Source organism: Elephas maximus, chromosome 1 (assembly GCF_024166365.1).
Source record: "Elephas maximus indicus isolate mEleMax1 chromosome 1, mEleMax1 primary haplotype, whole genome shotgun sequence".
Classification (NCBI taxonomy): domain Eukaryota; kingdom Metazoa; phylum Chordata; class Mammalia; order Proboscidea; family Elephantidae; genus Elephas; species Elephas maximus.
This window is the reverse complement of record NC_064819.1, coordinates 171,700,710-171,718,251: the sequence shown is the minus strand read 5'-3', so window position 1 is coordinate 171,718,251 and position 17,542 is coordinate 171,700,710.

Sequence of the window (17,542 nt, the reverse complement as noted above, 5' to 3'; positions counted from 1 at the left end):
CGAGAGTATTATCTGTGTCTACAGGTTCCACTTCCTCTCATCCCAATCTCTCCCCAAACTACAATCAAGCCTTAATTCCCACAATTTCACTGAAATCACTCCACATGTTCATGAATTTGCCAAATGAATGGGTAACTCCTTGTTCTCATCTTGTTTATCTCTGAGCAGGACTTGACACAATCACTGCCTCCTTGAGAAAATTCTTCATTTGACTTGTAAGCACTACACTCTCCTCTTTTCCTCCTACCTCACTGGTCTGTACTTCTAGTCTCCTTCACTGGCTCCTTATTTTCCCCTCTGAATAGTAGAGTGACCTCTGCTCAGCTACAGCATCTAATGCTTGGATTTAAATAGCCGCCTATATGCTGACAATTCCCAACTTTAATCTCTAGTCTGGAATACTCTGCTGAGCACCAGATTATTATAACCAGCTCCTCATTTGCTATCTTTATTTGGACATTTTATTGCTGAATCTCAAACTTAACAGTCCAAAACAGAACTGACTCTCTCCTCCTAAAACTGCTCTTCTCCCTGTCTTCCAATCACAGTGAATGGCACCTGCATTTATCAAGATCGAACTTAGGAATCATCATTCATTTGTCATTTCCCCCTTTCTCTCTATCCCCATTTCCCACATCTAATCCATCAGCAAGCCCTACCAGCTCTACCTTCCAAATATATCTCAAATCCTCCAACCATCTCTACCACTACTATCCAAGCCCAAGACACTATCATCTCTTGCCTGGATTGTTGGAAGAAAAAAAAAAAACAAAAAACCTACTAACTGGTATTCCTCTTCCACTCTTGTCCCTTACTATCTGTTCTTCACTCAATGCTCAGAGAGATCCTGTTAGAGCACAAATCAGATCATACCACTCCAATGACAAAACCTGCCCAGGGCTTTCCATCATCCTCAGAATAAAATTAAAACTTCTGTCTTATTATGGCATACAAAGACCTTCCATGTTCTACCTTCCTGTCTGATCTCATCCCCTTCCACTCTCCCACTTGCTCCTCGGCTCCAGCCACACTGGACTTTTTGTTGTTTCTCTAACAAACAAGCTTATTCCCACCTTTGATTCTGTACCATTCTTCTACCAGACCATACATGGATCACTTACTCATTTTATTACAGTCACCTCTTCAGGGATCTTCTTTGCTCACCTTTACCTAAAACAGCACCCTAGTCAGTAATTCTCTGTTCCCTTACCCTGCTTTAATTCTACTTATCATTATCTGCAATTGTATTAATTAATTTGTTTATTGATTTATATGTCTCTCCTACTAAAATGTAATTCCCACTGGGGTTAGAGGGTGTCTTTTTTGTTTACGCTATATACTCGGCACCTGGTACAAGTAAGTGCTCAAGAAATACTTGTTGAATGAAAAATGATTGAATGATTGGATGGAGAATTTGAATGCTATAAATTTAAATTTAGTTCATTTAATGATTATTGAAGGAGCTTGAATGGTGCAAGTGGTTTGTGATTGACTGCTAACCTAAAGGCCATTCGTTTGAACCCACCCAGTGGGTCTGAAGAAGAAAGGCCTGGTGAAATGCTTTCACAAAGATTACAGCTAAGAAAACCCTATGGAGCAATTTTACTCTCTAACACATGGGGTCACCATGAGTTGAGGCCAACTCGAGAGCAGGAAACAACAACAAAGTGATTATTCAGCACAATGATTTCTTAAACAGGAATTTGACATTATGAAGATGGGGCTAGAGAAACATGCTAGTTACTTGTGTGGGAATGCTAAGGTGGAAGCAAATGGAGACCAGAATCACCTGCTCTGAGGTTGTTCCAAGAATCGCCTGAGAAGTAAAAAGAACTTTTGCCAAATATTATTGCAGGGTTGTATATATTGTGAAGGGGGCCAAAGAGAGGAAGAGTAGCAAAGCATTTCAAGAATATAAACCTATAGAACCAAGAGATACTCCTTGCCCAAATGGGAAAGTTAGAGGAGAAATTGGCAAGGGGTGAGGGGCAGAAGAGAAAGACTACAAAAATTTGTGTTTTGTTCTATCAATTTTCAACAGCAAAAGTTGAGCTATGATTTTTAGAATATACTTCTTATTATCTGTCTCATCTATATTTCTATATTTTAAAGGATAATGAATTAACTAAGAGCTAAGGCATTTTCTAAAGGAGTCCTGGTGGTGCAATGGTTAAGTGCTCCGCTGGTAACTGAAAAAGGTCAGCGATTGGAACCCACCAACTGCTCTATGGAAGAAAAGACCTGGTAATCTGCTCCCATAAAGATTACAGCCTAGGAAACCCAATGGGGCAGCTCTGCTCCACCATAAACCAAAACCAAACCCACTGCCATCGAGTGATTCCGACTCATAGAGACCCTACAGGTATCTATTTACAGCACACAGCAACAAGAGATTTTCTTAGCGTAGGAGGGGTATGAGAATGAAAGCTGAGTTTTATATAAAGCAACGATCTAATGCTTATTACAACCATTGTCATTTTATAAGTTGATTCTTGGTTCTGCTAGGAATCCTGTGACTCCAAATGATTTAAAATGGTTTTTTGACATGTTTTCCTTTGAAATACAGTGAATTTGGCATTATCTGCACAGATACATGTGAAGTTAATTTACTGAAAAGAAAAATAAATATTGTGCAATAAACCAGTAAATTACCCTAAAAATTAAGGGATATATATATATATATATATATATATATATATATATACACACACACACACACCAAGCCTATTGCCATCGAGTCGATTCCAACTCATAACTACCCTACAGAACAGAGTAGAGCTGCCCCATAGGGTTTCCAAGGAGTGCCTGGTGGATTCGAACTGCCGACCTTTTTTGGTTAGCAGCCATAGCTCTTAACCACTAGGCAACTAGCGTTTCCGATATGCATACATATAGTCATGTGTCACTTAATGCCCATGATACGTTCTGTGAAACAGGACATAATGGGATTCGGACGTTGTGTGAACATGCCTAAACTGTGAGCAACAGCATTCACTGATTTTCCACCTTCGCGTTGTTTAAACACCTTGGTTTCACTTCCAAACTGATACTTCTCCTTTGCCTCTTGCTGCTGCTATCACTAGCACAGGTTTTGTTGCATTTGGGAGCCACGATGCACCTCACAGTAATATTTTCGAAAGAAATTAAACAGAGATAATGCCACAATACTCAAGAGACAAGCGATACACGAAATTGGATGCCGCTGCCTACGAGTTTACGCATACACTGTTATACAGCAAGCTTTTTATTTGTAAGTAGGGAAAGGTCACATTAAAATAATGGAAGTGCAGTAGAGTACATACGTAAGCCAGTAACATAGGCATTTATTATCGCTACCAAGACACATGTATTATAGGTTTTATATGTACGGTACCGTTATATGCTTGGCAGTGTAATCGCTTTGTATAAAAGAGACAAGAGATACACTCGTTGCACTTGCTATGTCCAGTTCTCCGACTGGGATTTCTTAACTCTGTTATAATTTTACGGGATTATAGACTTATGTGCAGTCGGACACAGCCCGAAGAGATGTTATGCAATGCATGGCTGTGTGTATACACACACACAGGCATATATATATTCCTACACTCGATCCAGTATGCATCCCAAACCAACAATTGTGGTCAAAAATTAAGGACCATTGCCTCTCAAGGTCTGTAAGAAAAAAAATTGCATCTATCTGAAAATACTTGGGAAGTATATGAGGCAAAAGGCATCTTTTCACCTTTCTATACAAATATAACATTAACAACAGTGCTTGAACATGCTTTTCTCTAAACTGCTCATAAAAATTCTTGAGGTTCTTAACCTTACTGGAAAAGAAAACCTCAGATGACTAGAAAGTAAATACACAGCATATCCCCAATATCATGGCCATCTTCAAGCAATTTCTCACACTTATAATGCATTTATTTTTATATAAAGCATGTGTGTCTTTGGGGCAAACCAGGCCTTTTATTCTTATGTTGTGAAAGTCCCTTCTAATTAAAACAGGAAATACAAATTTCCTTGTCTAGCTCTAAGGAGAAATCCCACTTAGCACAAGCAGCTGTCTGCAATTTCTGATGACCCCTTTTCTGGCTGTACTAAACGTGCGCTGCTGAATTCATATTTCTTGAGCGCTCTTGAATCCACAGTCAAAATACAAAGGCCACACCCTGTGTACCTGCATTCCCAACTGCCAGGGCTTTGCATACTTTGGGCACCTTCACAAGATAAATAACAGACACATGCAGTGCCGTAGCTTCTAAAACTTACTCATACTGAAGAAGGCTGAAAATGCTCTGAAGGAGGGGGTCAAGTAAAACAAAAAGTCTTTTCAGAAAAAGCTGTTGGTCTTGCTGGCTGCTGTGTAGTAGTCCATTTCAACTCGGGCCCTAATAAAGGAGAGAAGGTGAATAAATTTCTTTTAAAAAGCCATTCTTCTTTAAATGCTTTGCATTATAACCCAAATTGCAAGCAAGAAGAATCTTGTCCCATCCTTCTAATTAAAAAGCATAAGTAGTTCCTTTACTGACCACAGCAAAGAACAAAAAGACTCAAACCCACTTCCTCTTGCTGCTTCTGAGAGAGTCCTGTGGCTATTGGGTCTGAGGCAATGAAGGCTCAAGCAAGTTTGTACACATCAGAGTGGATTAGACATGGTATCTAGTGAGTGGGACAGTTTTTCCACACTTGTCAAGCCTAGATTAATATTCCTACTAATTGCATTTTAGGGACGGCCAATTAGTTCAAGTCAAATCACTTAAGGAGGGGAGGAAGGAAGGAAGGTGGGAAGGCCAAAAGCTGCCCCTATTCCCTTAGGGATCTGTGGGTCTGAGTCCAAACTCCCTGTGCTTCCTCCATTTCGCGAAGGGGGGCTCACTCGCTGGACATCAGAGTTGTTAGTTGCTGTTGAGTGGGTTCCGACCCAGTGAGATCCCATATGTGCAAAGTAGAATTGCTCCGTGGGGTTTTCAAGGCTGTGACTTTTTGGAAACAGATCTTCCAAGTCACCTGTGGGTGGGTGCGGACTGCCAACCTTTCAGCTAGTAGTCAAGTACTTAACAGTTTGCTCCACCCAGGGACTCCTGGACATCAGAGTAGGAAGGCCATACCCTAACTCCTGCTGGGCTCTAACAACAAAGAGTTGATGATGGAAGTTTGCACTTAAAAAATGAAATAAAACTGCTTTGTAGCTTCATCGGTAAAGAATTATGATATGAAATTCTTAATTTGAAAAGGGCTTCTTTTTATTTTAAATACTTCAATTTTTACCTTTATATCAGAAACAAGGTGTTTTTTTTTTTTCCCTTGAGTGAAAAGTTTGATTGTTCTTTAGAATGAACCTACCAGCCCCCTTCAACTAAGACCCAAACTCATTACCCATTGCCATCGAGTCAATTCAGGCTCATAGGGACCCTGTAGGACAGAGTAGAACTTCCCCACAGGGTTTCCAAGGCTTTAAATCTTTATAGAAGCAAACTGCCACATCTTTCTCACATAGAGCAGCTAGTGGGTTTGAACCCATGGCCTTTTGTTTAGTAGCCAAGCACTTAACCACTGCATCCCCAGGGCTCCTGCCAAACTATATATATACCAATTTAATTTCATTTGGCCTCTCAAGAGGAAACCCTGGTGGCTTAGTGATTAAGTGCTACGGCTGCTAACCAAAAGGTCGGCAGTTCAAATCCACCAGGCACTCCTTGGAAACTCTATGGGGCAGATCTACTCTGTCCTATAGGGTCACTATGAGTTGGAATCGACTTGAGGGCAATGGGTTTTGTCTGTCAAAAAGAGTCTAATTACTTATTCCAAATATGCAAATTGAGCAAAGCAATGGTTGTGCCTTACAGTAACAGCAGGCACATTGGAAACTAAAGTGTAACAATATCTGTGAATCCTTTAACATTCTACAGTCAAGGGCCAAGAATTGTTCTCATGAGTCTCCATAAACATGGCAAGAAAGTTAGTTAATAAACACCAACTAACCTGTTTCAACTGCAGCAATAAATTGTTCGATTGGCGAAATGTCCACAAGTTCTGCTCAAAACACCTTGTGAATTGTTTAATCAGCAAACTCTTGCAACACTCAACAAATAGATATTGGCAAGTTAGGGAGACACAAGGTCCCTTAAGTATTAACTATGTTGATAATCTAATCTGCAGGCTTTTCAAGGGGACACATATTCCATTCTTTTTTTTTTTTTTTAAGTTTTAGACACTCAAATGACAAACATATTCCATTAAAAATGTTCTAACAAGTAAATAAGCACAAGAGATGTATAGATGACTAGTTATGATAGTGAACCAGGATGCTAATCACACACTAGGCCCCAATCAGATTAATAATATATCTCATGTACACAATAATGAAGGTCATGTATACACGCTTCTAACTTAATGACAGCATTTTGTTCACACAAATATGACTAAATCAAAGAAAAAAATTCTTCCAAAAGCCAAGTCTTTATGGTTCACCAAACCGCAAGCTATGATATTATCAGATATATATTTAAGCCTTCCCTCTCACCCCCCACCCCAACCCCTGTCCCCTACCAGGCAAAGTACTAGGAACATTCAACTAGCAGCGATTTTTAACTGTTGAAAAATCTTGGGTAAAAACTCTATGATGCGTTTTGAACCAGAAGTGGTGGGTGCGAAGTAGTCATCCTTCACAACGACCACTTCTGCAGAGGTGCCGACACTTAGTGAAGAGCAGTTTAGGTGTGGTGAACCAAGACCTAACTCATTAATTGCTGAGAAACTCAAGGTAGAGTCATGCTTTCTGTGAATGGTTTCCTTCCTTGGCTAAGACGATCCAGGAAGACCACACTGAGAGATGCCAGTAAGCTGATGAAACCCAGGTCACAGGTTCATAGCATTGAGGATCTTTTCAGTATATTTTGTTCCAAGGTTATAAACCAAATGCCAGCATTCATGGTAGTGATATTTTGAGTAAGCTGGTGTGCATGGAACATCAAAGCCCTATTCTCGATACTAACTCAAAATATGTGTCCTTTTTCTCAAAGAGGGGAGCCCTAGTGGTGCAGTGGTTAAGAACGCAGGCTGCTAACCAAAAGGTTGGCAGTTTGAATCCACCAGCTGCCTCTTGGAAGTCCTATGGGGCAGTTACACTCTGTCCTATAGGGTAGCTATATTCAGAATTGACTCAACAACAACTTTTTTTTTTGGTCAAAGAATCACTGGTATGTTTTTGCTCATGAAAGAACACATATACACTATCCCATAAAGATAAAAGAAATTTACACTTTTGTTGGTGTGCGAAAGTTTGAAAATCATTCAATTAAGATTCTCTCCTTTATTTTTCAAAAGTCTAGCTCTGGTTCATTATAAATATACTCACCATAAAATAATTGATTAAGCTGCATGTAGCTATTTTTAGTTCTACCTGAAGTAAAACACCCAGGGCCCTTATCTTCTTAAAGCTTATACATTAACCGACAGTGATCTCCCTCGACTAAAATATCTGCTTTTCCTGTATATATTTGGTAAAGCACAAAAGACAACACATAGAATTTATTGTTTTAGTTGAGGAGCTATACTTTTTACCCACGTAATGGTCTTTTAAACACGTCATATATTCTTGAAAGAAAACTGAAAACTACTAAAGACAGTCTTCGCACAATAATTCAGAATTAAAGTAAGACACAGACAGAAAGGAACTCGCAGCAATTTGATTTTCAATTTTAAGCAGAAATATGACCAGGCGTACACACAAAAGATTTTTTTTTTTAACTTTGAAGAATTAAGAGGCAAATCATTCATTTCATATCAAAAAATGTTTTAAAATCTTTTCCGTACAATAGCTGAACTTCAGTTTTCTTTATGCACAACTGCTGAGGTAAATAAAATTTAGATTATCTTATTCTGTATTTGCCTGCTACAATCAAATAATGACAACTACCTCAAGACCCCATCAGTCTTTTGGGCAACCCCTAACCAAGCAGTAGACAGACTGATGCTGCAAGCAGATGACCTATGATCCAGGAATTTAGTCTTCATGAAAAAGGAGAGACCAACACAAAGATCATGCTCTGCAAAGACGCCCCAGAAGGGCTTTTATTCTGTAACTTTTTACAAGTAGTTCATAACCTTTGTACTCTAGACACTCATTCAAACTACCTCACTCTCTGTAAACCAGGAGCTAAGGATGCTTTAAGGCATGAACTTTCTACCCAAACAGAGTACTGTAAACATTCAGGGGAGGCATGGTGCTACTGCTAAAATAAACCATAAAAAAGGACATTAGCCAAGACACTTTTATTCAGGAAGCCTCTCTCCATTCAGGGAACCCGACCTCGACTTTGAATCTTCCACACAAGAGCCAGGTCCCAGTGAGAATAAGTAAGCCTTCTCAGACTTTTTTTTTTCTCAGACTACCGACCTTTCAAAGCTTGGAAGGGTTCTTAGGTGCTAATAAAAATAATATTTACAAGAATTACCAACAATTAGGATGCAATTCAATAGTGTATTTATGTATTCATAGCCTGGGCCTCCACAGTGTTTTCTCCATTTTAAATTGTAAATGAAATACTCATAGGAAAACAAAAACACACACACAGGGGGAGGATCTTATTCAAAGGAGATTATTACTTATCATTTCTACTTCATACCAGTTTGGTTATTTTAATTTTTGGCTGAGTGAGTCTTCATTAAGAGATCTGCTGTCAAGTACAAAGATGTTTTGACTACAAATTCAAATGAAATTATTTGATCCTAGATTGCAAAAAGGCTTTTCTTTTGGCGGGAGGGGGTGGCAAGAAGGGAAGAAAGGAGTCACCAGTGCAAACAGCTTTCTGGCTGTGCTCCTAAACCTGGTGAAAATGAAATCCTCAGGTGAAGCTGAAATAGGGTTCAATTTGCCTAAAATGACTAAAATAACAAACTTTAGTCTAAAGTAATTAGAATAAAATTCTAATTACTCTAAAAATGACTCTGAGATTACAAAGTAAATTTGGGGAAAATAGTTATATCTTATAATCTTGAGGTTTAATAACTTCTGGATGGTGACTACAGATTTTTTTAAGTTATATAATTTTACGCACTTAGCTGAGAAATATTGGGTCGTTAATCTGCCCCCCTATCAAATGCATCAGGTGTTAACCACCAGGATATAGTAGTCTATCTTCCACCAAAGGATCTGAAATAGTTGTTGAATTAAATATGCTAGATATTTCAGTATGCCACAATGTAATTAGGTTTATATTGTTGACATCAAGTTGATAATTAGAATTGTTAGTAAAATGTATAGTACATAAAGCATAAAAGACATAGTTAACTAGAAAAAGAAGATCATACCTTTAATACACAGAATATGGAAAACCTTTCTCGACTCGACAGCACTGGGTTTTGGGTTCATTAAAAAAATGCTGTCTAAATGTATAGAAAACTTGAAGAAAAAAAAAACTTGTTATATCTTAATCACAGTAAGCTCCTGGTCATTTGGTCATGTTCTTAGAGGTTTCCCTTGGTATACCTTATAGCTATATTTTTTAATAAAGTATGTCTTTGAACAAAAAAAACTGATTTTTTATTTAAATCCTAATTGCCCAAATTTATATACGGAAAAAGAAAGGTAACTAACTGGTTACGAGAAAATATACTGGCTACCCCATTCCCAAGATACAATATAACCATTATATGCCACCCACTCACCTTTTTCTCAAAGAATTTTTGCCTTCTATAAAGAAAATTCCAGTTTCAGCATCATCTCCCCCCCCGCCCCCCCCCCAATGCAGGGCCTCAGACTTCAGAGTCTTCCTAGACAAACCATATTGTGGTCTACTTCTTGCCTCTCTTTCTTCCAGGGGGAAAAGAAAGCTATGCCAGTTATCCTAAGCAACCCTTTGCTGCACCACACACCTGTTGAGACAACGGGTGGGTTAAACAAGCAAAATAACAGCTGAGAAAGTCAGGTCAGCTACCCTGTGATCTTGAAGACATTTACAGAAACAGTCCCCCTTCTCTCCCTTCTTTATTTGAAAATAGCAGTTTAAGTAACATGACTCCTTCCCTTCCTGTTTGAAGAGACAGTGAAAGCCCTCCCGCTGTGAGTCCACTCTCTTAGTCTGGGAAGAGGCTTGCCTGCATCCCCAAATTTAGGATTTAAGCCTGGGTCTACAGGAGCAAGAAGACCCATCCCACTGTGGTTATGTTTGTTCAAGGAGCCAGCACTAACTCAGAAAGTTAACCATTAACAAGAACCATATTACATGTCACATACTCTTGTTACCATGATTCTTACTCCTAGGTATAATTAAGGAAACTTCTTGGTTTTCTGATCTTCCCTAAATTCCTCTTCAGTTGGGCCCAGTGAAAAAACAAACAAACCACAAACTGAATGGAGACAGCATGGACTTATGACAAGTGAAATCCAACTTTTCTAGAAAGAATTATTTTTGAAAAACAGATGCAATTTTACGCAGCAAAACTTGCCAACCAGGCATGAAGATTTTATGGTCCATTTCTTCCAAATACATTTCTATAGAACTTTTTCCAAGTACAACTGATCACTAGTGCAAAGAATATGTGCCTCTTTAAGGACATGACTTTTAAATTAAAAAAAAAAAAAAGTTTTTCTGTACTTGTAACTTCTGGATAGTGTTCCTCTTAATGATCTTAGGCATGTATTAAAGTTGCTTTATTTTACCTCATAGAAGAAAAGAGAAAGAATGAATGGCCAAAATTCCCCTAAGTATTGATTCGTAAAGTATGTTTCCAAATGCGTAAATCTGTACGACATCTAGCCCACAAAACCAGCCCGTCCATTACAGCCTTCTGTGGAGAGGGAAGTTTTGTCTTGGTAGGTGAAATGGATAAAGGGAGACAACCTAACATGCCAGGAAAACTGAGTGCTCAAGAATATACATTCTTTTGAAATATTCTTACTTGTTAACTTAAAAGAACTTTTAAAGAAGGTAAAATAAACCCACAACAATTCATACCTTAAAGTACCACAAATAACTCTGAGGGTAAAGACGAAAAAAAGGGGGGGGCATAAATTCTTATACGTAATAGTTCTTCTGTTTTAGGCTTTCATAAAATCACACAATTTTAGAATTCCGTGTGGATCCTTAGGGATAATGTAGTAACATAGTGACACTACAGAGCAGAGTCGAACTGCCCCCCACAGGGTTTCCAAGGCTGTGAATCTTCATGGAAGCCGACTGCCACATCTTTCTCGCATAGAACCACTGACTTTTTGGTTAACAGCTGAGTGCTTAACCACTGTGCCAGCAGGGCTCCTAGTATAACAGTACACATTTTAATTTAGTAGTGGAACCATCACTGATCACCTTGTCTTCTTCCAGTAAGGCTACTGAAATCTCATAGTAACCCTAAGAAATGGAACAGATAAACGCAGAAATCTGGTTGGGGAGACCACCTAAGGATCCGAGGCCCATGTTTGAAAACCACTGTCAGTCAGTCGGGTTCCTCTATTGGGAACAGAGGCCTAATAAGGTCAGGTGACTTCTCAAAATTCACCTAGCATCAGAGATGGAACTCACGCACTCTCCTTACTCACACTAAGGAAAAACCAAATCGCTGCTGTCGGAGTCAACTCCCCACCAGATCTTAATAGTTTGGAATCCAAAATAGCATATTATTTTGCCCTTTTAGGATAAGATGTGGCAAATAGATTAGTGTGTATGTATTGGGAGGAGAGTGGGTGCCCGAAATTCTTGATCCTCTGATTCCAGTTTTCAGGGCCAAAAAAGACAAGAGGTAAAGAGAACAGAGACTCAAGAAAACATAGGACCAATTAAATTTAAGAGTTAAAGCAGCCATTCATCATTTTTTCCTATATGAATTTGTGTGTGTGTAGGAGTGTACAATACTGGGTAGGACGTAACGGATGCCACAAAAGTGGCAAAGAGAGGTGGAGCGGAAGGGAGGAGGGAGCAAGCAAGGCAGGGTCACGGAGAAGGTGTCATCTGAGCTCAACCTGGAAGAGACGGTGTGTTGATGGCACCAGGGATGGCATCACAGCAGCCACAGCTAGCCAAGCACAGGTGGAAAGAGTGCAGACCTTTCTCCCACCCACACTAGCTAAATTGAATGACTTAGGGAATTGTGAGAAGTACGACTGGAAAAGTTACTTTGGTCAGCAATTTGAAGCTAGGGTGGGAGTGGTGAGAAGAGGTAACCTGGAGTCAAAGCAAAGACAAAGGCTTCTGGTTGTAGAAAAGGACTGGGGAATGAAGGGAAGTGTTCACTTACTAAAAAACATGTCCATCTAGAAATAAGATCTATAACATTAGGTCAGCCACCTAAGGGGGCTGATGGTAAAAGAAACACATAGATTTCAACATTCATTGTCAAGCTCCTCTACATAGAGATAGTAAAGCATTGTCGACTCCAACTCATGGACGGAGACTTTATGCGCGTCAGAGCAGAACTGTGCTCCATAGAGCTTTCAATAGTTGATTTTTCAGAAGCAGATGACCAGGTTTCTTCCAAGGTGCCTCCAACTTAAACCTCCAACCCTTTTTTTTTTTTTTTTAGCAATAGAACCTATTGACCATTTGCACCACCGAGGGACTCCACAGAAATAGGACAGGTAACAATCATCTTTGGAGGCTGCAACTAGCTTGTTTTTCCAGTGTCGGTGTTTCTAACCTCCCCTTACCATATTATATCCTGCTGCCTCCAAAAGTGTTGAAACAAAGTTGAGAAGGATATCTCTCACATTTAGAGAAAAGAAGCTCCAAAATACTAAGGAGCTGAAAAGCTTAAATCTGATGTAAAGCAAAAGTAACAATAAGGAAAAAAGACAAGCCTCCTCTTTCCTTCCTGCCTTCAGTATTCCATTAAATGCATTTCTCTCCTGATAAGGCCCTGTGCTGACCAGACAGCCACACTCAGCTGCAGGGTTCACTAACTGAACTAAGCTGTCTTTTTTTCAAGGCTATCAATGAAACCCGAAGAGCCATAAAATTGTGAAATTGCGAGAAAAGGGGGCTAAGTCAAATGCAGACTTAGTGTAGCCTGATTCCTATAGGCATGGAGGGAACCCAGCTGCTGACCTTATGATAATGCAGTGTGGTCACTTCTAAGGGCTCGAGCTCTGCCCACGTCCACACATACACACATTGCTTCGTCAAGAGATGCTGCTTTTTAGAGACACTAGGCCCTTGTCCTCAGAAGTCTGGAAAAGGGAGAATAATTTTTTCCAGCTTCTAATCACTCATACCAAATAAAATCCAAAAGCATAACACTCACTTCCTAGTTACTACTACATTTTAAAATTTCTGGCATAAGCTGTTTAAAGAAGTGCCACAATTGAAGTTTTGCAGCCAAAAAATGACTATCCTTCTCCTTGGATTTTGTTCATTACAATGTCTGAGACTTTTAGAACAAGTGCAGTTCTAGCCCAGCCCATGGGAAAAGGAGGGCCAGAGAGGTATGGGATTTGCTGTCACTCAGCTAGTCAACAGCAAAAATGAGGTCAGGCAGAGTTCTCAACTCCCGGCTCTTACTCTCTCAGTTGCCATAAATAGTATTCTTACCAGTCTTAACAATTTTAGTGGAAGTCCATATGATTCTTATCCTTCTGGCACAACCATTACCAGGGACTGTTGCAAAATGTGACTTTGGAGATAAGGATGACAGACGACGTTGCAGTGGTGATCCTAATACACATTTCCCCTTGGAAGTGTCCACTGACATCCCAAAGTCAAGATTTAACCTCTTTTTATCCAACTCTTCAGAAGCCCTGGTGGCACCGTGGTTAAGCAGTTCGTTGCTAACTGAAACGGTGGGGTTTAGAACCCACCAGCTGCTCCACAGCAATGGGACCCTACTCTTGAGTGATTACTAAGCCCATGCAAAATGAAAAGAAGGTATGCAATCCTCAGTGATCTTTTGACAAATTATTCAAGTGCCTGTTTGTCTCTCTACAGGCATTATCACCAAAGACTCACCTCACTTCTAAAGATAATGTTTAAAATGTATTATGCTAAGAAAATGCAAATTATTTCTCCCATAGCCCTCAAATCTAAAGAAATTGCATAAACTTAAATTGCCAAGCTATGGATAAAAACGAGAGGTGCATTGTACGTAGTATTTAGAATTAAAGGAACTAGCTGAAATTCCAAATTCTTCCCTCACCTATACTAGTTATTCTTTTTTTCCTTTTCTAATATCTCTAATAAAGGTCTTAGCATAGAAATCAAAACATCTACAATGTGCCCAAACCATTACAAATACTCAAGACACTTCGTCCTGTGTATTTATTAGCTTCATATAGTTATTACCGAATGTCTTAAGTGACTCTATAAAAATTCTTAATCAGTAAAGAAGTGACAGATACCTGCGATGATCTTACTTGAAACTTCAGAATAATTTGTATTAGAAATAAAGTAATTTTCCCCCTGTAGGAAAGATACTATTCTCAGGACACAATCAGAAGTTCAGAGAATTCCTAAGCCCCAAAATGGCTTGTTCATCATTTTTCTTTACTTTTTTTCCAGAACAAGACTTTCTCCCAAGACTGTGGATGAAATACTCACTTTTCCGCTCAAGCACCCTGGAATTCGCCTCAGGACCTCTGAAGGGGTTGCCCCAGGCAGAGCTTTCCCTCTTGCCTGTGCAGAGACTGGCTGGCCGGGCAGAGGCCACTGGCTGCTCTCCCACCCTAGAATGTGGATCTGCAAAAGAGGCCTGTGTCAACAGCCCTATCGGGAAGATCACATGACATGGCCTTTGTCTCCTTCCTGCCAGTGTCTCAGTGGTCATGGCCAAAGGCTGCCACAGGAGATTGTCAAGGGATGACAAATGTATCAACTGTATTCTAGCTGTCAAAGAAGAAGGGAAGCCACCTTTTCCACTGCCTTCCATTCCAGCCCAGAAGGGACCTGCTTCCCATACCTGAGTGATTCAGTAGGTGGGAGCAACTAGAGACACAGGAAACTAGATCTCTGGCTGGGAGCCCACTGTCCTTATTCCACGGAAATGAAAGATAAGTTGCTTTGATCACCTTGGAGACCAACCACTGCTTTCCTCTGAAAGCAAACCCCACCTTAGCAGCAGCTGCCTCCCCTCCCCCAGGAGTCCCAGTCCCTCTACCCCAGCTTGAGTACCAGGCTAATCAGTTTGATCTGACAGATTTTAATTACATTAATTAGGGCTTTTCTGAATCAGCCCGATTAGCATCCTACCAAGAGCTTTTTTTTTCCCTTCCTTTCTCTGAAGCTACTCTGCTAGAATCAGGACTAATACTTTAACAACGGTGACGTTATTATCTTGCTCAAGGTAAATAATCAGACATGCGATGGCACTGTGTGTAAGAGTGTATTTTATAACAAAGTCACATTGGGAATCTGGACTAGGTTCTGCATCTATCTCATGAGAGACGTCATTTCAGCCTTGGTGAGGAAGAACAGATTATTATTTAGAACATTTTTCTAGTGCACAGACATTGGTTTTGTTTAGCCTTTGTCTAGTAAACACTCTACATTTAGTTTGAGTTTTAAATATCCAACTTCTTCCAAATCCTACCCATATCCCCATCAGATTAAAGTACAAAGAAATAAATTTTTACCTCTCTGTATTATTTTGTCCATCACATTTTAGAGAGAACCAATGATAGCCACATAAAAGCCAACAGAGAGTTAGCCTTTGTCCCTCCATTGTTTCTCAGGATAAAAATACCTTGAATGTCAGCAAGGTTTTTACTGAAAATATCTCTTAACTACTCTAGACCACTAATACCAGATAATGACATTGATTTTTCAGAACACTGTACAAAGATTAGCATGGCGCATATATTTGACCTCATTGGTCATCTATATACCATGAGTACAACTTTCATACTGTCTTAAGCCATAATAAGTGAGGGCACAGTTCCAGACACACCAGGAAGAAAAATTTACCAAATAGGTCGGTTTGCTGTTCTAAACAAGTCTAATATGAAACTAATCTTTTTTTTTTTTTTTTTTTTACTACATATCTTAAAGAAAGCAGTAAAAGTGTGGACTTGCAACTCTTAATTCAAGTTTTGCCTCCTACTGACACCATATCTCCCGCTGCCACTTGTGCAATAGTCATTTTTCTGGGGATTAACGAGGTTATTACCACTCACTTGAGCAATGTCATAATAATGATGGCGTTTTACTGGGATGGTCCCTGAATAGGTTGGAACCTTGGCAAGATGACCAAGAAATTACATTTTCTGGCCCTGGTGGCTTACCAGAAAGATAAAAGGAAAAGTAAAGAAAAACACTCACTTTGAACATCTAGCTTCATGTTTTCCATTTACACTGTATCCAAGAGACTTCTCTTTAAGGGTTAACTTGGATTTAACATTTTCTAGTCTCTTTAAAGGGAAAGTGAAGTTTTCAAAGGTATCTATGTTTTCCACATTTTTTTCCATTTTGAGGAAAAAAAATCCTCAGTGAAAATGATGTTTACTGCCTTTTTGTTATCACCTAATTCTCACTTAGAATCAGAGAGATCCTTTGCTCTTTTGCCTCCTCTTATCTATGGGGATAGGATGTCCTTTTAGAAGGAACCTGATTTAATTCTGTCTCTGATGACTATCATTGCTTAGACCAGAGTTTAACTGTCACAAGAATGGTAATGATCCATTCACCTGCGTGGAGAGTAGCAGAAATCCAACTTTTTAACTCTTTGTCTTTGATCTATTTGGGATCAAACAATTTATTTCTGGAAGGTATTGGCCAAAGACTGAAGGAATTGAAGGCCAGAAACAGGAAATATGATTTGATGTCAGATATTCAACAGCACTTCTATTCTCACACCCAAATTTTCACCCTGGATTTAAAAAAAAAAAATTGCTGATGAGCCGAATCCAACTCATAGCAACCCTATAGGACAGAGTAGAACTGTCCCATAGGGTTTCCAAGGAGCTGCTGGTGGATTTGAACTGCCAGCCTCTTGGTTAGCAGCTGAGCTCTTAACCACTGCACCACCAGGGCTCCTTCCCCCTGGATAGTGTCTATTGTATACTTTACAGTGATGAATGACTTCTGGCTTCCCTTGGCAAAAAATATTACTTTTTATTACACACACAACAAATACAAAATCAGCAAACTGATATGCAATACCCAATTGCCAAATTTTACCTGGTATTCAACTTAATTACTTAGTTATAACTTTCAAATCTTCTAAACAGCTCAAGGTAAGAGAAATGGAGTTAGAATTTTGTCAGCCAAGTTCCTAGTGTAAGTAGGAGAATCTGGTGGGGAAAAGAATAGGAAAAAAGACAACAAAAAGGGGGAATGTGATTGGTGCATGAAAAAATAATTTAAAGCTTTTCCTTTCCAAAGAAATTGAGAACTCTAAAACCAGTAGCAACATTTATATATGTATATATGGAAGCAGCAGTCAAGAAATCAAAAGACGCATTGCATTGGGCAAATCTGCTGCAAAGGACCTCTTTAAAGTGTTGAAGAGCAAATATGTCACCCTGAAGACTAAGGTGCCCCTGACCCAAGCCATGGTATTTTCAATCACATCATATGCATATGAAAGCTGGACAGTGAATAAGGAAGACCGAAGAAGAGTTGAAGCCTTTGAA